General features: G+C 38.0%; 1 pseudogene; it reads right to left on the reverse strand.

The window, feature by feature from the left end:
* Positions 1–11,810: 11,810 nt before the first annotated feature.
* On the reverse strand, positions 11,811–12,246 carry LOC119051936 (NADH dehydrogenase [ubiquinone] 1 alpha subcomplex subunit 12-like; annotated as a pseudogene).
* Between the last annotated feature and the right edge of the window lie 7,355 nt (positions 12,247–19,601).

Below are 19,601 nucleotides of genomic sequence, written 5' to 3' on the forward strand. Positions count from 1 at the left end.
GAGAAAACTATTTTTGGAGATATTAATAATCTCTAATTGGTTCTTCTTTGTAGAAGAGTCTAAAGAAAGGCCAACACATTGAAATGGAAGAGACCAATATACAAGGTGGGACAAAAGTAGGTTTATAGTTATTCATATGGAAAATAATATAGTAATTAATAAATAATAATACAAGAATAAACTCTGTGTTTCACATACTCACAACTGTAAACCTACTTTTTCCCAACCCTATACTGTGGTGTGTGGTCACAGTTTTTAAAATTCAGTCTTTTGAGTTCCAGGATCCAATGAGGCCTCCATAGGGTCTTTGAAGGAAGGTTGGCCATGGCTAATATTTAATCTCTGCCTGCTCTACTGTCACCAGGTCTTATCCTCATCAATGTTTTTGGGGAAGGGATTTTAAAGTCATAATCCCCTATCTTCAGAATAATACAATGAATTGAGCTGGGTGTATTCATCCTCTTATCCTTATAATCAACATTTAGATGCCTGTCATATGAGAATAGATATATATAAGTTTTTCTCTGCTGTAGTGATAGAGTGTTTTATGCTTTTAATAAATCTGTCACCCATTGGTATCTGGCACCTCTTCAGAAAGTGGAAGGTCACTTTGCTCACAGCAATAGCGTGAGGGCTCATTTTTTATGGAAGAACCTGGTTGCTAGGCTGTAGGTTCTTTCTCATGCTGCTTCATCTGGGGTGCTTTTTCTTGTTTAGGATAAGCTTTCATGAGTTACAATGATTTCCCAATGGCCTGTCTTATCTCCTCAAAGTGTCTTTTTGTTCAGTGCCCTCAGATGATGATGAGTATGCCTAGATGTGAACGCTTTTGGCTGAGGCTGAATAAGCTCACACTCTAAGACAAATGTTCAGTCTGTAGAAATGTAATAGAAAACCCACTACGTGTCTCATCAGCCACGGGTTGATGATGTGATTCAACTTCAGGTGCTTTGTCTTCAGTATAAACTTTTTCATCTTTTACTTTGAAGATGGAATGATGGTTTCAAATTGAATTCAGGATGCCGATGGGGACCAGTGCCTACCTCATTGCTCCTGGTGGCCCTCACACTTGTCATTCTTGTCAGTTAGAGAAAAGGCTATATTTTAACCTCCATAAGCCTCTTTTTGTTTAAGGTTTCTTTTCTTTAAAAAATATTTTATTTATTTATTTTTACAGAGAAAAGGAGGGAGGATAAAGGGAGAAAAACATCAATATGTAAGAGAAAGATAGGCTCTCACACGCCCACATCTGGGGCCCACAATCGGGGCAACGGTTTCTTTTCTGGTCAGTATTTCTTCCATTTCCTTAAGGTCCCCAGTGCTAAATCCTTTAGTTGCTGTGATAGGTTATATTTTCCCTGGATTCCCCCTTTCTTTCCTTTCTTCCCCTCCACCTGCCCCGCTGTGTTCTGATGGGAGCACCTCAGGTGCACTTGATCCGTATCTACATTTTCAATGCAAATTTCCAGTCTCTTTAAAATTTTTATTTTATTTTTAATATATTAGCCCCTGATTAATATGCTTCTTCTTTAGATCTAATCCAGTGTGACAGATGTTTTTTATAGGTTGGAGCAAAGCTGATGTGAGTCAATGCATACAGGTATTCCTACTCTAGTTAAAATAGTGAAATGTGTCTGAACTGGTCAGTAAATGGGCCTTCCTTGAGGTCTTTGGTACTCCTCCTTTGCTTTCACTTCCTTGGCTCCTTCTCTGAAACTCATCCCTTGGAACTCACCCACTAGAAGTCTTTCACACCCTACTCTGGTGCAATGGCAACCAGGAATCCATCCTGATCTATTGGTTCCCATGCCAACCAGTTATAAATATTTTCAGCATTGCCCCTGGTTATGAGTGAATATAATTAATTGGCAAAGCTTTCTAGGCCTTAATACATGTTCCTCTTCTGGGGACTAAAATTTTTTGTTTAGAAGTTTGACTTCCAGGATTAGATATCAATATCCTCCTGGGCATGAAGGTGAGTGTTACATTAGAAAATAAACATCATATTCATGTCAATCCAATAGTAGTTTAAAATAGTTTCTCAGACCTAGACTAAAGTCTTCACGGGTTTCTTGATATCATTCTAAAATCCCTCTCCCTAAGACAGTGCTTGGAATCAACTTGCCTTGTGAAGTTTTGGGCAATGAGCAATTGCACGTTTAAGAAAAGTCATCTCCATGTCATTAAGAAAAAGTTCAAATCTTTCCAAGCAATTTTTGGAAAGTTTTTGAGTTATCATCTTTTTGTTTAGTGGTTTGGCAGGAGGAGATATGGACTTAACCAGCTTCCAGGAATTAAGATTTGTCTTTTCAAGTAAAAAAAAATTATCCTCTGTTTGACATATAAATAAATGTGATTCAATTTGCACTGTACACTAAGCTCTAGAGTTACATTTCGGAAACCTGCAAACAAATGGAATGAACTCACTTTTGTGTGTCAATATGTGGTTTTATGGATGGAAATGGATGGGCACAGGCCCGTTGCAAGCTCATTCACTCCTCTCACGTTTTAAAGCTTCACTCCAAAATGCCTTTAATGGAAGATGTTTATGTAATATAGAGGTGGTTGTTCACTGTACCATCACTGATGTGCTGCATTTTGACCAAATGACTAACTTTGCAAATAGACTGTTTATGTCGAGTAGGAGCAAAGCTTCTCCACCGAAGTGCATTTTTAATGATCTACTTTAAGAGTAAGTGGGTTTCGAAGTAGCTGCCTAGGAATCTGATTGGTTGGCACCAATGCCACTTCCCATAATTACCCAATAAACCATAAGGGCTTTTTTGGCACATTTATTCATGCCTGTCATGTCAGACCAGCTGCCACCCAGCATTCTAAGTCCACTTCTAGTTTCCTCTTTAAAATCTTTGTGGAGAAATTTGATGCCTACATACCTTTGAAAAATCTTTGTGGAGAAATTTGGTATCCATGCACTGCAAATTTCATGATGAAATGCTGTGCTGCTTTAAAAAAAACTTAATGTTTTCCCTAAATAACTAAAATTATAAAAATCATGCTCTGGACTTAGCTGTTACACTGAGTTTTAAAAAATGTTTCACTCTTAGTGGATTTAGGATATGCACTAAAAATGGAGATGTAATCTAACTTAAGTGATGTAAATTTTAAATTCCATCTTGAAACACCAACTCTTGAAAATTGGGGAAACAATGCACTTAAAAAGTTAAAGGGATAAAAAGAAATTTGAGGGAGTAGCCTACTCAGTTTCTATGGTAAAAAAAAATCAATAAAACCAAGAAACTATAATGTAAGCAATCAGAAAAGCATCCTGAACTCTAAGTATAGTCACAATATTTAAAAATTTCTATATAAAGTATTTCAATTGCATTAAAACTATGGTAAGTTGGTGTATTTGGGGGAAAACATTTCTTTTCACAGGACTATAGCATTGTTAGATCTTTCATTTATGCCTTCAGTCAGATGTTTCTACTAGGATCTCAGCTGTGTTTTTTTATTGACTGGAGGGTGAGTCAATGGCAGTCTGTGGGCTCTGCCATGTGTTGTTGAATCTAGAGTAATTCAACCTATTCTCCCAGACTACTGTGACACTCTCCATGTTACACACAGTCAGATGGAACATGGGAATGATGACATACCGCATGAAGAATGTGGACATACACTGCAAGGCTGAAAGAAACCAGCTCTCACCACGGCTGTCTAGGCCTTCCAGAAAAGAATCGCTTCACTTTCAGGAAAGCGTCACACAGTGACTTTCTGTATCAGTGTGAAATGAAAACCCAGTATTTCTCCACCAGAATATTGGCTCTATGGGGATGAGAATATTGGCAATGGGGTAACATGAAATAGAAGAAATTAAATGCACTCGACAGTAATTGGCTGAAGAAAATTCAGGAGACATGATAGCAGCCGAGCACAACGAAATAACACAATTAAGGACACATTAGCCATATGTCTCTATTATATTGAGAGCACAGCAATACAAATGACCAGGTGATGACCTTCACCCCAAACTGGAAGGTGGATGACAGAGTCCATGTTTGTTTGCAAACCAAAGCTTAAAAGAAGAGATTAAAAGTTATAAGGCTCAGGAATGTCAGTCTTCAGCTTGTAGCTGATGAGGACTTGATAAATAAAGGTTCATGAGGATGCAATACTGGAAAATATTGTCTCAGTGTATCCTATGGATTAAGTAAAATTGAAAAGAGTTTTTGCTATATCTCCAAATGACCCCTTATAATCTGTACTTTCTGTCAGGAAATAATTTATATGAGACACATGCTAAAACAAAAGAATAAGTGTGTCCTTAGTATTCCAGGATGAATATACTTCCATAGTCACTGCATTGTGTGCATGCTACAATTACAGTCCCTATCAAATGTTTCTGTAATTGTTGGTTTACATATGTTTTTACTAACAAGCCTCTGATCTTCTAATAGGTGGGCACTGTGTCCTCAGAATCTAGTCTAGTGCCAAGCACACAGTGGTCACTCAATAAATACACGGTCACTGAATGCACGGTTCTTGTGGTGACTTTGGTTATGAGGCCAAGTTTTCTTTGAAGAGACTAATGGGCTGGATCTTTAGGAGTGAACTGGCATTTTTCTTACGGGTTTGTTGTAAGGGAAGGCTTGGTCATAATACTGTGTGGTTTTCTCATTGTCATTCTATGGTTGTGGCCAAACTGTCCACACAGCTAAAGTAAATACGTGGGGAGAGGCAGAGGAAGGAGGAAAGGATAAGTCAACGAAGCAGTTTAATTTTCAGAAAATTAATGTTCTATCTGTAGTGGCAAGGGGAAAATTTAATAAAAAGAATATATATAAATATGCTTGTAGAGTTATAGATTCAATAAGTCCTACAAACAAATACAAGATTATTCATATATATGCTTATATAAAACCTGATATTTATACATACCTGGTTTGACATGATTGAACATATTATCATGATTGAATCATTAAACTACCCTTGTTTCCCACATATTGTTCCCAATTTTTTCCCCCCAAATTTTAAGATGAGCAGTGTTTATACAAGTATCCCAGTGGTGGGTAAAATCTCATATTTTATATTAATCTGCTTGATTTGTATGGCTTCTATTTTGTTTCCAAAAGAAATAAATGTTTTTATGTACCTTTTTTATAGGTGCCTGGTATATCTTAAAAGTACTTGGTTTTTGAATCTATATTTGGTTCTAGGTGAAATGATTTCATGCTTGTGTTTTGCATTGTTTGTTTCTTTTTATAAAAAGAGATAGTCAAGTTTGCATCAATATAGTTTTACTGGCATACCAATCTCAGTTTTAGTAACTGGCTTGGTACCTGCTGGGACAACCATAAGCCACAGGGGAAGAAAAGCAGGCTTCTGAGGCAGATGAGTCTGTGTTCGGGTTCCAGCTCTTCCTCTTGCTCACTGAGTAATCATGAGCAAGCTACTTATAACTCTTCTAAACCTTGGTTTACTCATTTGTAAAAAAAAAAAAAAAGGCATATTCCTCATTGTGTTGTTGTGATGATTAAATAAAATAATATAAAGAACCATGGAGCCCTTGCTGGTGTGGCTCATGGATTGAGTGCTGGCCTGAGAATCAGGGGGTTGCTGGTTCTATTCCCAGTCAGGGCACATGCCTGGGTTGTGGGCCAGGTTCTCAGTAGTGGGTGGGTGAGTAGCAACCACACATTGCTGTTTTCCTCTCTTTTTTCTTACCTTCCTCTCTCTCTAAAAATAAATAAATGAAATTTTTTAAAAAAGAACCATGGATATATTCAATTAATAATAGAACTTATTAGAACACTTTTTCCTTTTGCCATTGTCTTTATAGTTATTTAAGGGGAGATCTGTTACTTTACTTCTTGTTATCTCAATTTCTCTGTGACAATGTTAATACTGTAAGATTACTAAGTAATACTGTTTTATTGTATTACTTATTATATACCAGAACTTCCTCAGGCCCAGTGTGATGTAGTGCATTTTAAGTGAATAAATTCTGATTCTATGAGAGTGAGGCTCCGGTTTTTGCTGATTATGTACCTGATTTCTAGGTAGGTTGAGGTCACTAACAAAGCAGGCGATTTGAACTCTCTGAACAACAGAGTTGTATTAAAATGTATTATCATCATCACCACAAAAGTGTCCACTGGCTGGGTGTTGTTAGTACTCTCGGGTACTAAGCGAAGTGCTCAGGGAAACATTTTATGCAAGATGAACTTTGGAACAATCCAAGGATACAAGTAGTTATTATCATTTTCATTTTACAGACAATAAAATTGAGGAACAGGTAGTCTAAACTTTTCCAAGGTCAGTGCTGGATGCTCGCTGAGATTGGTATCATTCCAATACCTACTTCCTAAACTGTTGAATGGTTATTGTCATTGTTACTATATTTAAATATATATCATCCTTATACCTCCTAAGAGTGTTTAAAACATTATAATATAGCCTTAGATTTCTAGAACTCTAAGGTACTTCCTGGATTAAGCTTACTCTGTTTTTCTGGATATCATGAGATATTTTATGGTGTGTGTGTGCTACTTTAATTGATGCTGCTTATACTCTATCAATTCAGACTCTTTTGCTCAGCTCGTTCATCCCTTGAATGTTGCCCTAGAGAAGTGAAGTGTCTAGGTCATCGAGCTATAGGGGAACTTTGATTTAGGATGTTGCTCTTGCTGTTACCACCTTGTGAGGACTATGCTTCAGATATTACTCACCCTCATAGCTTTTCTGACTTCATTGGCCAAGCTCAGCCCCCAGTACTGGGCAGGAGTTAGCCTGGCAATCTCATGTTTATCACCTGACCCATCATTCTCCTTTGTCATGTTCTCTTAGCCTTCCTAAGTCTTGGTTCAAGTCCTCAGCCACGAAAGATTCTCCTCTTCACCTCTTTTCTTCTTGTCAATCTATTGGCATCTTTCCACTCTGTTGGTTTTCCATTTATCGACATTAAGTCCTTACTTCTCTCTTTATATCAATAACAATTAGCAGCTGAACTTGGCCTCTGTTGCCAAAGTCTTGGTTCTGGTGTAATAATAATAGTGATAGTAATAACAATATCCCATTTCTCTCTTCTTTCTCTCTTTTTAAGACAAAGACACCCTTAAGTTCTACTGAAGTAAAACTATAGAAGTTTCCTTCTAGTCTTTTCACCCAGGTGAATATACCAGAGAAAGGCACCACTTGGAATCTCCCTAATTCAAGAGCAAGAAGCACCCTTGAATGATGTCACTATCCATGGGCCTGTTTAGGATTTTTTCATTGACTGGCAGTAGTATCTATTTTCACTTCCAGCAGTTTTGCATATAAACCTAAGGCATTTCTGGGTAGGCTTCTTGTTTGGACTTTAATCCATAAAATCAGGTTAAAATAAATATTGGAGATAGTTTTGGGGGACAAAAAGGCAATTTTCCTTGCCCATTCCCACCAAACTACTTTAAGTTCATGATGTAGTGAGTATGGGTAAGTTGGAAAAACTTACATTTCTCCTGTGTCTTTTTGCTTTACTTTTGCACAGAACACTTCAATTCTGACACTTCTGGTCACCAAATGTGTGGCTTACTTATTCTGTTACACCAAGCAACTCTGTGTCACTAGGTGGCTGTCCTTTAATCTAACTCAATTCTTATACTATCTACCTAGAGAGAGTGTCAGATCCTGTAGGTCAAGGGTTCAGTCCCATGACACTGACCCCACTCCAGATGCCAGTCGTAAGTAGTAGGTCCCCAGGTTACCCCTGCTTTCAGTCTGACTTGGCTACAAATGTAAGTTTCCTGTACCCTTCTACCTCCATGGATTCAGTTATTTGCTAGAACAGCTCATATAACTCAGGGAAGTACTATATTTTCCAGTTTATTAAAGGATGTGATGGTTTACAGATGAAGAGATACACAGGGCAAGGTTTGGGAGGGGCCAAACCCAGGGGCTTCTGTCCCCATGAAGTTGGGGTGTCTCCCTCTTCTGGCAAAAGGATGTGTCCCAGCCTGGGAGCTCTCCAAAGCCCCTACTTCAGGGGATTTTTATGGAGGCTTCCTCATGGAGCCAGAATCCATTAACTCCATTTCCAGCCCCTCTCTCCTCTCCAGAGAAGTGGGGTGGGACTGAAAAGTCCAAGCTTCTAATCCTGACTTGATCTTTCTGGTGTCCAGCCCCCATCCCAGAGTCATCCAGAGTTGCCGCATTGGAACAAAAGAAACTCCTAGTGCCCTTAGGGATTTACAAGGGTTTTAGGAGCCATCTGTCAGGGACGGTGTAAAAGATCAAATACTAGAGCCAGGAATGCTCCCAGTGCCTTTATGACTCAGGAGATTATTACGGTTTCAGAAGCTCTCTGACAGGATCCCAGGGCAAAGGCCATTACATATGTTTGATATTACCTCACAGAGGGGAATTGGAGAAAGTACTAGTAAGTCCATATGATTTACTTTGGTTAGAGTGTGTCTAAGGCTTTGGGCTGTAGGGTGCTGTTCAACTGAGTGTGCAGAGAGGCTGATCAGTGGCCTCAAACTGAAGACCCGGGTGAAATAATTACATCTGAGTGGTCTGCAGTCCTGGAACACTATCTATCAGATATGTGATGCTGTAGAGGGATCTGGTGTGCATTTGTCTCAGCTCTTACCCATATACACAAAACATCTTTTCTAACTGAATTAAGTCTGGGTATTTTAATGAGTGGAAGTTGATTGTAGTTTTGGGGTTAAGATAAAAAGTTTGAATGTAGAATTTCATATATAGTAGTTTAATTTTTCTACTAAGTTACACTTCATGTACATGGATATTTTTTAGCCTCTGAAAGAACTCAAGCCATATTGAGGCATTCTGATATTTAGAACTTATCCATTAAATTGGGTGAAAAGGGCTGCAAAGCATTCTGTAGAAGCAGCACTGATACATCACTCTTGAAAGCTATTAATTTGGTTCTCCAGCTCTGATTTGTTTAGAAGAACATATTAATTGGTTGTGGACAGACCTAAACCATTTTAGGCTTCAAAAAACTGGAAGCTCTGAAAAATAAATAGCTTGATCATTGCTGAACATTCATTCTGATTACACAGCTTATTTGATCAAAGACAATAAGTTTGTTCCCAGAATTTTTAATGATTGGTTTTAAAATGGAATTTGGTATCGATACTAGTTCAAGTGAAATACATTTTGTTTCAACAGCTAAGTCAAAATGGCAGAAATGAAAATGCTGTCATTCTACCCTCAAAAGCATTATCACATGAAGATACAGCAGTCAGGAGGAAGAAAGATATTTTGGCCCCAACTGACTGCACATTAGCTGAACATTAAAATGATTAATTCTGTATCGATACCTGCCACTTGCTGAGATTTTACCTATTATGTGAGTCTTTACATTCATTAACTTATCTAATCCCAGGAAGGTGACCTACAGATATGATAATATTTTCATTGATAGGTGAAGGGACTACAGGCCAGGCAAGTATGTGTTGCTAAATGTCAAATACAGCAAGTGGCAGATCTTTCTGATTCCCAAACCTGTGCCTTCAACCCCTCGGTTTCCTGATCTTTAATCACTTTACCTCCCCACTAGTCACTCTAACTCACTGTGGAATGTGATAATACCATTTCTGCCGTTTCTTTAGATAAATTTTAAAATACTTTTCAAAGTATTATTGGAATGCACTTTATTTTTCCAGCTTTACTGAGGTATAACTGAGAAATAAAATTGTTATATATTTCAAGTATACAACATGATAATTTACATTGTGAAAGAATTTTCACTATCAAGTTAATGAACATATCTATCATCTCACATTTTCCTCTGTGTGTGGTGAGAACACTTATATTTTACTCTCTTAGCAAATTTCAATTATACAGTACAATATTATCAACTAGAGTCACCATGTTATACATTAGATCCTCAGACCTTATTCATCTTATAACAGGAGGTGACCTTTTTACCACCCTCTCTCTATTCTGTCCACCCCCCTCCCCCAGTTCCTGGCAGCCACCGTTCACCTCTCTATTTCTGTGAGTTTGACTTTTTAAAAACTTTATTTTGGATTTCTCATGTAAGTGATGCCACACAGTATTTGTCTTTCTCTATCTGGTTTATTTTACTTAGCATGACACCCTCTAGGTTCATCCATGCTGTTGCAAGTGGCGAGATTGCCTCAATTTTAAGGACTGAATAATCCATTATATGTGGTAAATTATGCTGCAATGAAAATGGGAGTGTGAATATTTATTCAAGAAAGTAACTTTGTTTCCTCTGGATATATACTCAGATATGAAATTGCTAGATCATATGGGAGTTCTGTTTTTAATTTTTTTGAAACTTAATATTGTTTTCCATAGTGGCTATATCAACCTACATTCCTGCCAAAAATGTACAAGTGTCCCTTTTACTTCACTTTCTTGCTGGCATTTGTTGTCTCTTTTGTTTTTGATAATAGACATTCTGAGATTTGAGGGGATATCTTATTGTGGTTTTAATTTGCATTTCTCCGATGATTAATTATATTGAGCTTTTCAGGTATCTTTTGGCCATTTGTATGTCATCTTTGTCAAAATGTCTATTCAGGTCCTTTGCTCATTGTTTAATTCATTTCTCTTCCTTTTTTGAGCAGTATGAGTTTCTGGTGCATTTTGGACATTAACCATTTATTGGATATAATTTGCAAATATTTCCTCCCACTCCATAGGTTGTCTCTTCATTTTGTTGATGGTTTCCTTTGCTGTGAGGAAGCTTTTTAACTTGATGTAGTTTATTTTTGCATTTGTTGCCTTGGCTTTTTTAAAAAAAAAGATATTATTTATATATTTGTTTTAGAGAGATGGGGAAGGGAGGGAGAAAGATACAAAGTGAAACATCAATGTATGGTTGCCTGTAGCACACCCCATATTGGGGATATGGCCTGCAACCTAGGCACGTGCCCTGACTGGGAGTCAAAACTGGAAATACTTTGGTTCTCAAGCCTGTGCTCGATCCACTGAGCTACACCAGCCAGGGCCTTGTTGCCTTGGCTTTTGATGTGAAATCCAAAAAAATCTAATGGGTCCAGTTTTATTCTTTTGCATGTGGCTATCTAGTTTTCCGAATACCATTTATTGAAGAGAGTGTCCTTTCCCTAGTGTACAGGAGAGCACCTTGGTTGGCAGTTGTTTCTTCTCACACTTAATATGTCATTCCTTTCTCACCTGTAAGGTTTCTGCTGAAAAACCCACCGATAATCTTACGGGTGTTCCCTTGTAAGGAAGAAGTTGCTTTTCTCTTGTTGCTTTTAAGATGATCTCTTTTGATCATTTTAATTTTAAAATATCGTGGGGCCCTGGCTGGTGTAGCTTGGTGGATTGAGCACGGGCCTGCAAACCACACGATAACGGTTTGATTCCCAGTCAGGGCACATGCCTGGGTTGCAGGCCAGTTCCCAGCAGGGGACTCAGGAGGGGCAATCATACATTGATATTTCTCTCCTTCTCTCTGTCCCTTCCTCTCTAAAGATAAATAAATTTTTTAAATATTCAAAAAAATTCTTTAAAAAAAAATCTTGTTGTGGGTCTCTGGATTTATCTTTTTTGGTACTCTCTGGGGTTCCTGGATCTGGATTGCAATTGCTTTCTCCTAATTAGAATAGTTTTCAGTTATTATTTATGTGAATAAGCTCTCTTCCTCTTTCTCTTCTCTTTCTGGGACTTCTATAATATGTATATTGGTCTATTTGATGACATCCTATAAATCCCTTAAGACTGCTATCTTTAGTCTTTTTCATTCTTTTTTTAATCTAATAATTTTAATCAAATTAATAGTAAGCAGTAAAAGTACAATTACATGACAACCTCCATATTATACATGTTTAAACTGTTTTCCATTGTCTTTACTTGTAAGATGTCGAAGGTGGAACCCACTCTCGAATCTTCTTCCTAGTGGTGGAATGAGATACAGACTGTTCTGGAGTGCCACTCACGTTGAATTTTTGGTTTGCCCAAATGAATTTCCAAGCAGTAGGTGTCTTTGTTGTTGGAGATCATCAGTCATGCAGTGAAGCCAGCAATGCCATTCACGGGCCCCATGCTTCCACCCACATCCAAGAACGTGTATTTGTCATTCATTTCGGTAGTATATACAACCCATTGGTGATGGCCAAAAAACTGCTTGTTGTCTTCATAGTATCTGTTTCCATATTTGTCTTCACCCACTAATGTACCAATCTTCACATCATTTACCCTGAAGAACGTTCGTAGATAGCCTGGGAGGCCACCGTGGCCACTGACCTGCTGCAGCCTGCACTTCGAGACCTGAAGGTACTCCATCTTGCCCCTTTTTCATTCTTTTTAATTTTGCTCCTCTGACTGAATTTCATTGCCTTGTTCTTAAATTCACTGATTTTTTCATCTGCTTGATTTAGTCTGCTGTTGAACATCTCTACTGAATTTTTCAGTTCAGATATTTTTGTTTTGTACTTTTAAACACTTGTTGCCTCTTTGTTGAAATTCTCACTTTGTTCATGCATTGTCTCCTGTCCTTGATGTATATCTCTAAGGCTGTATTTTCAATTCTATTGTGTAACTCATTTATCTCTGTTCCATTAAGATCAGTTTCTGGAAATTTATTCTGTTGTTTTATTTGGAACATGTTCCTTTGTTTCTTCTTCTTTTTCCCCCTCTGTGTTAGTTTATACACATTGGATAAAATAGCCTCTTCTCCCAGTCTTTGATGGGCTGATCTTGTGTCAGAGATAAACCTCATTAATCAGCATGGCGTGAGCTCCTGGTTATCTTTCAACCTTTGAGATGTCCCAATTGCCATCTTTATTTTTAGTGGCTTCCAGTAGCTTAGGTTGTACAAAGACCCATCAGTGTTCTAAAGGGGAGGGTCACAGTCAGCACCTTCTTGCAGGCTGATTAGAAACTGGATGCTCAGGCAGTATGAAGAAAAGTTTGTAGGTAAGTGCTTTCTAGGGAAAAGTTGGAATTGGGTATATTTTCCTGTCCCTCTGCGCTGAGCTGAGTACACAGATATGGGATGGATAGGTGCTCCTGTACCAGTTTAAAAATGGCTTCTTTGTTTGCTATAGTCCTACAAGACTCATGAATGCCTGTCCCATTGGCTATTAGAACAAAATGATGTGGAAGCCCATTCTTCAGGTGACAGCCATAAGAGTTGAGGCACTAGATGTGTGGACTAGGTCCTTCCAGGGAGACAATGATGACTTGGTGTGATTGCTATAGAGAGCTATAAGAGGAAGGCAGAGGACATTGCCCACCAGTTCTTTCAGGCTCCAAAGATGACATCAGTCAACCGCTATTTTCAAGCTAATTAGAAGCCAGACCCTCAGGCAACAGTTTATAAAGTAGTAGTTAATCCCTTCCAGTGAAAAGACTGGAAGATGGGTGTTTTGTGTACTCCCTCTGCACTGGACCCTGGGGGCACATCTGAGGGGAATGCTCACTTGCCCGTTGTTAAGAACTGCGTCTTTGTTTGCTATGGGCCATTGGGACTGGAAATCTCAGTTGGTTTACAGATTTAGGTATTGGGGGGTCTATTCCTTAGCTCCTGAAGGAGAGAGGCTGGAAGTTGGAGGTTCTCTCCTGATTGCTGGCACTATGCTGAGAGTGGGGTTTATGGTAAGAGTGTGTCTCAGACTTTCCTACTTGTTTTCATGTGGATATTTTTTCATTTGCCCAAGTCACTCAGCTAGTTTTGTTTTGTTTTTGGTCTCAGAGGGAATTGCTCTGTGTGTATTTGTACATTTGGTGCGTTGTGGGATGAGGGAAGTTCAGGAGCCTCCTACGTCTCCATCTTGGTCCCTGATCACTAAATGTCCTGTATCTTGATCTGGGTGTGGTTTCATGGGTATAAAATTGTGTAAAATTGCATTAAGCTTCACAATTCAGGCTTGTGTATTTTATCGTATGTAAGTTATACCTTAATAAAAATAAAAAATAAAACACTACTAATTTGATATATTTACTATGTCACTTATCTAACATAGATTAAATGTCTACCCTGTGTTCAGCTGGCTGCAGTCTAGAGAGGAATTCCTCAAAGTACAACCACCTAAGGGATAAGATTGTCCACTATAAGACCTGGGGTGGGGGAATTAAAAATCAGAAGCTTGTAGACTTGGTGCGCTCTTGCTGTATTTAGACTAGACTTCATTATGTCCCTTCTTTGCTGTTCTTTTACCTCTTCTAGGAAATAGGTTGAGACTCATATCGACCTATGTAGTTTGTTAGAGTTAGGCTTCACTCTATATCTGGACAATGCCCTTTCTCAAGAAACAAGATATTGTTTCTTCTAAGAACAAAATTAAAAGTGTGTATTTCTCTTATAGTATCTGCATCCTGATGAAGTAATCTGGGCACAGTCTAAATAAACTCAAGGACTTCCTTTTCATAGAAAGGGGCTTGAAGAGTTAAGTGGAGTATTAATTAGCATTTCTTTTTTTCCTACTATAAAAATCAGACATAAGAAATTGAAATTACAATATTGTCATGATTGTACACTTTATGAAATAATTTACTTTAAGATTCTATAAATATTTGGATTTCCAGAGTAATCGCATTTTTGACTGATTATAAATCTTTTGACAGACTGATCATTGAAAAACTGTAAAGCTAAAGATTTAATAGTTGCTTAATTTAAATCTAGTTAGACATGACGATTATAACATATCTCTGAATTAAAATATTCTTAAATGGAAAAGTATGACTTCTTTTATAAAAATTGCAATTAACCCTGGCTGGTGTGGCTCAGTGGATTGAGCTCCAGCCTTCAAACCAGAGTCACCGGTTTGATTCCCAGTTGGGAAACATGCCTAGGTTGTAGGCCAGGTCCCCAGTGGGGGGCACTCAAGAGGCAACCACACATTGATGTTTCTCTTCTTCTTATTCTCCCTCCCTCACCTTTGTCTAAAAATAAGTAAATAAATCTTTTAAAAAATTACAATTAACACCAAATTTTTAGAAATCTATCATATGAAGGGAGGCATAAATGTGTTGTGAAGCAATATTAGAAGAATCATCTTCTTTCTTCTTGATTCTTTTTCTGCTGTTACAAATTATTCTTGCAAATATCTAATTAAGATAATGATAAATTTATTAAATGCATACTATTGGCCAGGCTCTGTGGAGGTATTTCATCTAAGATTTCTCAATCCTCTGATTTTATTACTTTCACTTTGTTGTTAAAGTGTTGATATATTTTCTGAATCACTAAGGAAAAGTGAAACTAGGTATAGTTCTACTGCCATGTGGTTTTCGTGTTGTAATTTGAAAAAATAGTTGAAGAATTGCATGGAATAGTTATTTGTTAGGCATAATCCTGGATTAACAAGAGAGGAGGTATGGAGTGTGGTGGGACTCCTGGGCCAATGGCCATGGTCTGATTCCAGACTGCCACAGGGCAACGTAAGTAACCTCTGTGTTTTGCAGTTCCTCATTTGTTGAGGGTGCTGTGCACCATCTCTACTTCACAGAGGTGTTCTGATGATAAAATAAACTAATATGTCTACTGCACTGAGAATAGAGCCTGCACATGGTCAACTCAATAAATATTAGTTATTATTATTAATATTTCATTACCTGAAAAATACCACTAACAGGAAGTTAATGCAGTTTGTTAATGCCTGGGATATTTTTTAATCACCTGAGGATATGTTTATTGATATTTAAAGAGAAAGAGAGGGAGGGAGGAAGACAGAGAGACAGAGAGACACATTGATGTGAGAGAGAAACATTGATTGGTTGCCTCCAGCACATGCCCAGATGGGATGGAACCTGCAACCTCATCTTTTCTTTCAAGGGGCACTGAGAATTTGAAGAATGATACAAGGATATATAGATGATATGAGGGTGAGCGAGACAAGTATTATTTAGTTTATGTTTTAACTTGATATTTAATTGAACACTGCCAGTCTCTGTCTTTTTTGTTTTCTTTTTCTCTTTTTAAAAGAAATTTTCTGCTCAATCACTCTACTGCCAGTTTCTTTTGATGTCTGGATTTGCTAGTGTATTGTCTTCTTCCCCCACTTTTTGTTGGAAGTAGGAAAAAGGCAGGATGGAACTGGAATGTTTAACTGAATAGCTAAAGTACCACATTAGAATGAAAAAAAAGTGATTTAGAGTCAAGACCAGGTTTTACCACTGTCTTACTAGAGTGAAACAAGCTTGTTACACATAAAATTGCCTTTATGAACTTTATTTGTAAATGGGGGTGATGGTAAGTCTAAAGCCTTTTAGGGTTTTATCAAAATAGTGAATTTATGTTTGTGATGTACTAAGAGGATCCTAAGTGCCTTTGCTTTTTATGAAAAAGTAAAAATGTAAAACCTTAGTAAATATAAAAAGTCTCATTTATTTACACATTAATCACTTTTTGTTAGTCCCTTTTAGTGTAATAAAGACCAAAAATGTAATATTTTCTCTCTTGATTTGGCACAATAGGAAAGTGTGTTATTCAAAATTCTGGTTGTGTGAGTTGGGAGAAAAAATGACATTTTTCATTTAATTAGTTTTTTCAAGTCAGGATCCAAAATTATAGTCCAAATTTCCTAATAAGCTGAAGAATGGGAGCAAATGATAACATCTTGCTATTATTGTAAAAAACCTAAGGGATACCAGCAGCTTATGTTCTGATTTAATTATTAGTAGGATATTTTTCTGATGTTTGTGTTAATATACAGTGGCACCTCTGATGCTTCGTTATTTCATTTTATGATATAATAGGGGTTGGGTGAAAACAGACTAAAGCCATAGATTGGGAAAATATTTTTAAAAATTTGGCTGTTGTTTCTTGTCCAATTTTTTGGGGGGGATGTTAGTCTCTAAAGCTCATTTAAAATTTAAATATATCATGATTCTGTGATGCTACTGCTTATGCACAAGTATCTGTTTATTGTAGAAGACAGGATGAATGAAATGGTGTGGTGTTGGTGATTGGTGTTTGGGACAATTATTTTGGAAGGGTGACAGCACAAAGTTTAAAGGGGTTATTAAAGATGCTGTTTGGAAGTTACTTTGAAAACTATAAATAAAATTAAATAAATAAAAACAATAGGCCTGTAGGATTATTTGGGTTAAAAGAGCTCTTTACTGGTCACATATCCTGTGGTTCTTTTGAGGCTAGCACAGAGTGAGAGGAGATAGAGTCCATTTCAAACAGTAGCAAACACGGGCAAATTTCACAGATCCCTCTACTGCCCAATCATATGGGTGTTCCTTGGTGTAAGGCTCAGATTTTCTCGTAGGATGGAATTGCCCCCTCTGTTTGATGTCTGGCTGTGTAGCTTACCTTTAACTCTACTGTGCCCCATGCCTTCAGAGACTTCCCATCTTGGTGCACATGGAGGACTCTGGTCCCTATGATGTGGTTACTATGTTTCGTATGAAGCCTCACATATACCTCTTATTTTGTTTAGGAGTCTGACATGCCCTGTTCATTTTTCTAAGTCCTGTCAAACTAGGAAATAAGACTTGAGTTAGATCTTTAGAGACTGTATGTTAAAGGCAAAGTGTGTAATGTAGGCATTGGTAGCAGTAACAAAGATCCCCCAAACCCCAGTAGATTAAAATTAAAACAAAAAATTATTGCTCATGGGGTGGGGATTGGGGGTTGGTGGGTCTCTATTCTCAGTTTTATTCCATTTATATTATGGTTTCACTAGTCAGCATGATACTCAATATTTACTATGACTGAGGAAGTATAGAGATAGAATGTGTCACTTCAACACATTCCCGTAGCTCATTGGCTAGGAATACTTGGATTGCCCCATGTAAGAACAAGGGTGGTAGGGAAGTGTAATTCTTCCATATTCCAAAAGCAGAGCAGAGCTGGGTTTGGGTGATCCTTGGATATCTCTACCTCAGCATTCTTAACTTATAAATAATATTATAATTCACAGCAGTGCATTTTATACCTTGCCTGGGAATTATTCAGAATGTCTGTAAAGTAAACATTTCCCATACCATATCTATGCCCAAAACATGTACACAGTTCCCATGCTTGTGACCCATTAGTGATATAGCAGATACTTTAAATGGATTTTGTAATAGGTGCTGGATTTGTACTGATCCAATAACATTTTATAAATTGGCAATTTCTTATATCAGTTCCAATCAAGGATGAATATATGAGGTGAGTAGCTTCAATGAGGACCAGGTAACAGCCTGAAGTTAGCTGGCCTGCCTGAGAAATGAGCCAGTTCTTGGTTTCATTTGGATTGTGTTTTCTGAGTTGCACCCATCCTTTGCCCTTGCCTGGCCTCAGGTATCTCAGGATGCCATGTGACCATGAGTTAAGTTCCTTTGCATTCTTTCTTTTTATTGGAGTGAGAAGGTAGTAGTGTATGAATGGAATAGTTTTCTAGACTTTTCATGTAAGGAGGCCGAGGTGGTCTAATGGCTAGGAGATGATGATATCTGGCCATCCAGAGAATGATGTGTGCTTTTACTCCGGTGCCTGAATCCACAATACGAAATTTATAAATTGGAGAGAATCTTGCTGGCAAATGGAAGTTTTGCTATTCTAATTTTTTTATAACTTTTGGGGTATAATAAAGGTCATCCAATTTTTCAGATTCATCCATCTAAACTTTTTTGGTCCATCTGTTTTTGTCCTGGCACGCACAGTGATAAATTCTTCATTTCAGAGCTGCTTCACTGCTCTTCCAGAACGGAGAAAAGAGAGCACTCAGAATTATTATTAATTTCTAAATAAAATAGGCCAGGTCTTATGCGCTCCTAAAAATGGAAACAGTTTTTTCACAAACCATACAGGGGGTAAGATTTTAGTGTCATTTGTGGGAGAGTGGCTGTCAAACTCTTTGTATAAAGAGGCAATTAACTGTTTGTGAAGCTGGCACTGGGGCCCTGGAGAAGGGGGGGGAGAGGGAGGAGAGAAGGTCAGGCTCTGACCCCCTTCGGCAGTCCATGTGGCTCTTTCCTGGCTGAGCTCCCCTTGATGTCAAAGTGAGCTGTGCGCGCCAGGAACGAGGCAAGTGTGAGGAGAATTAGATACCGGGTCTGAGTGGTTTGCATTCTTCTTTCTTTTTCTTTTCTCTCTCTCTCTCTTAAGATGACAGTTTTCAAAATAAACGGACTTCACTATCTGCAGAGAAAACAATCTCATAACATTATTTTGAAATGCTGAATGAGGCCCTCGAGACAATATTTTTGGATATGAAACAAAGTGCAAAGTTGACATTGAACTAGGGACACCACTAGGGACAAATCGAACTAGGGCTATTATTATGATTATAACTTGGCTGAGTTGGAGCCCTGTCTTCGAATTTAGTAAGTTTAGCTGGTCATTTGGAACCAACACAAGAAGCAAGGTCAGTGACTCTCTAGGTATTCTTGTCTCTGCTGTCAACCCGCTCGGTGTCCTTGGGTGAGACCCTTTACATCAGCTTTTTCAGTTACAAAGCGAGAGTGGGTAAGGGTAGAAGAGGAGCCTGAAAAATGCAATGTTGACTCTAGCCTTTATCATACTTTGGTGGGGTGGTGTACATGGTACTGTGCCTAATAAATGATTTTTAATCAGGATGATGCTTATGAAAGGGCTGAGGAAATATGGTAATTAGTACTATGGGACCAGACATAATTAAGTACAAATGGTGCCTCAAGGTCATCTGGTCCTAACATTTGCTTCATGGCAGGAAGGATTC

The sequence above is a fragment of the Artibeus jamaicensis genome, unplaced genomic scaffold (assembly GCF_021234435.1).
Source record: "Artibeus jamaicensis isolate MK-2021 breed Jamaican fruit bat unplaced genomic scaffold, CSHL_Jam_final scaffold_916, whole genome shotgun sequence".
Taxonomy (NCBI): domain Eukaryota; kingdom Metazoa; phylum Chordata; class Mammalia; order Chiroptera; family Phyllostomidae; genus Artibeus; species Artibeus jamaicensis.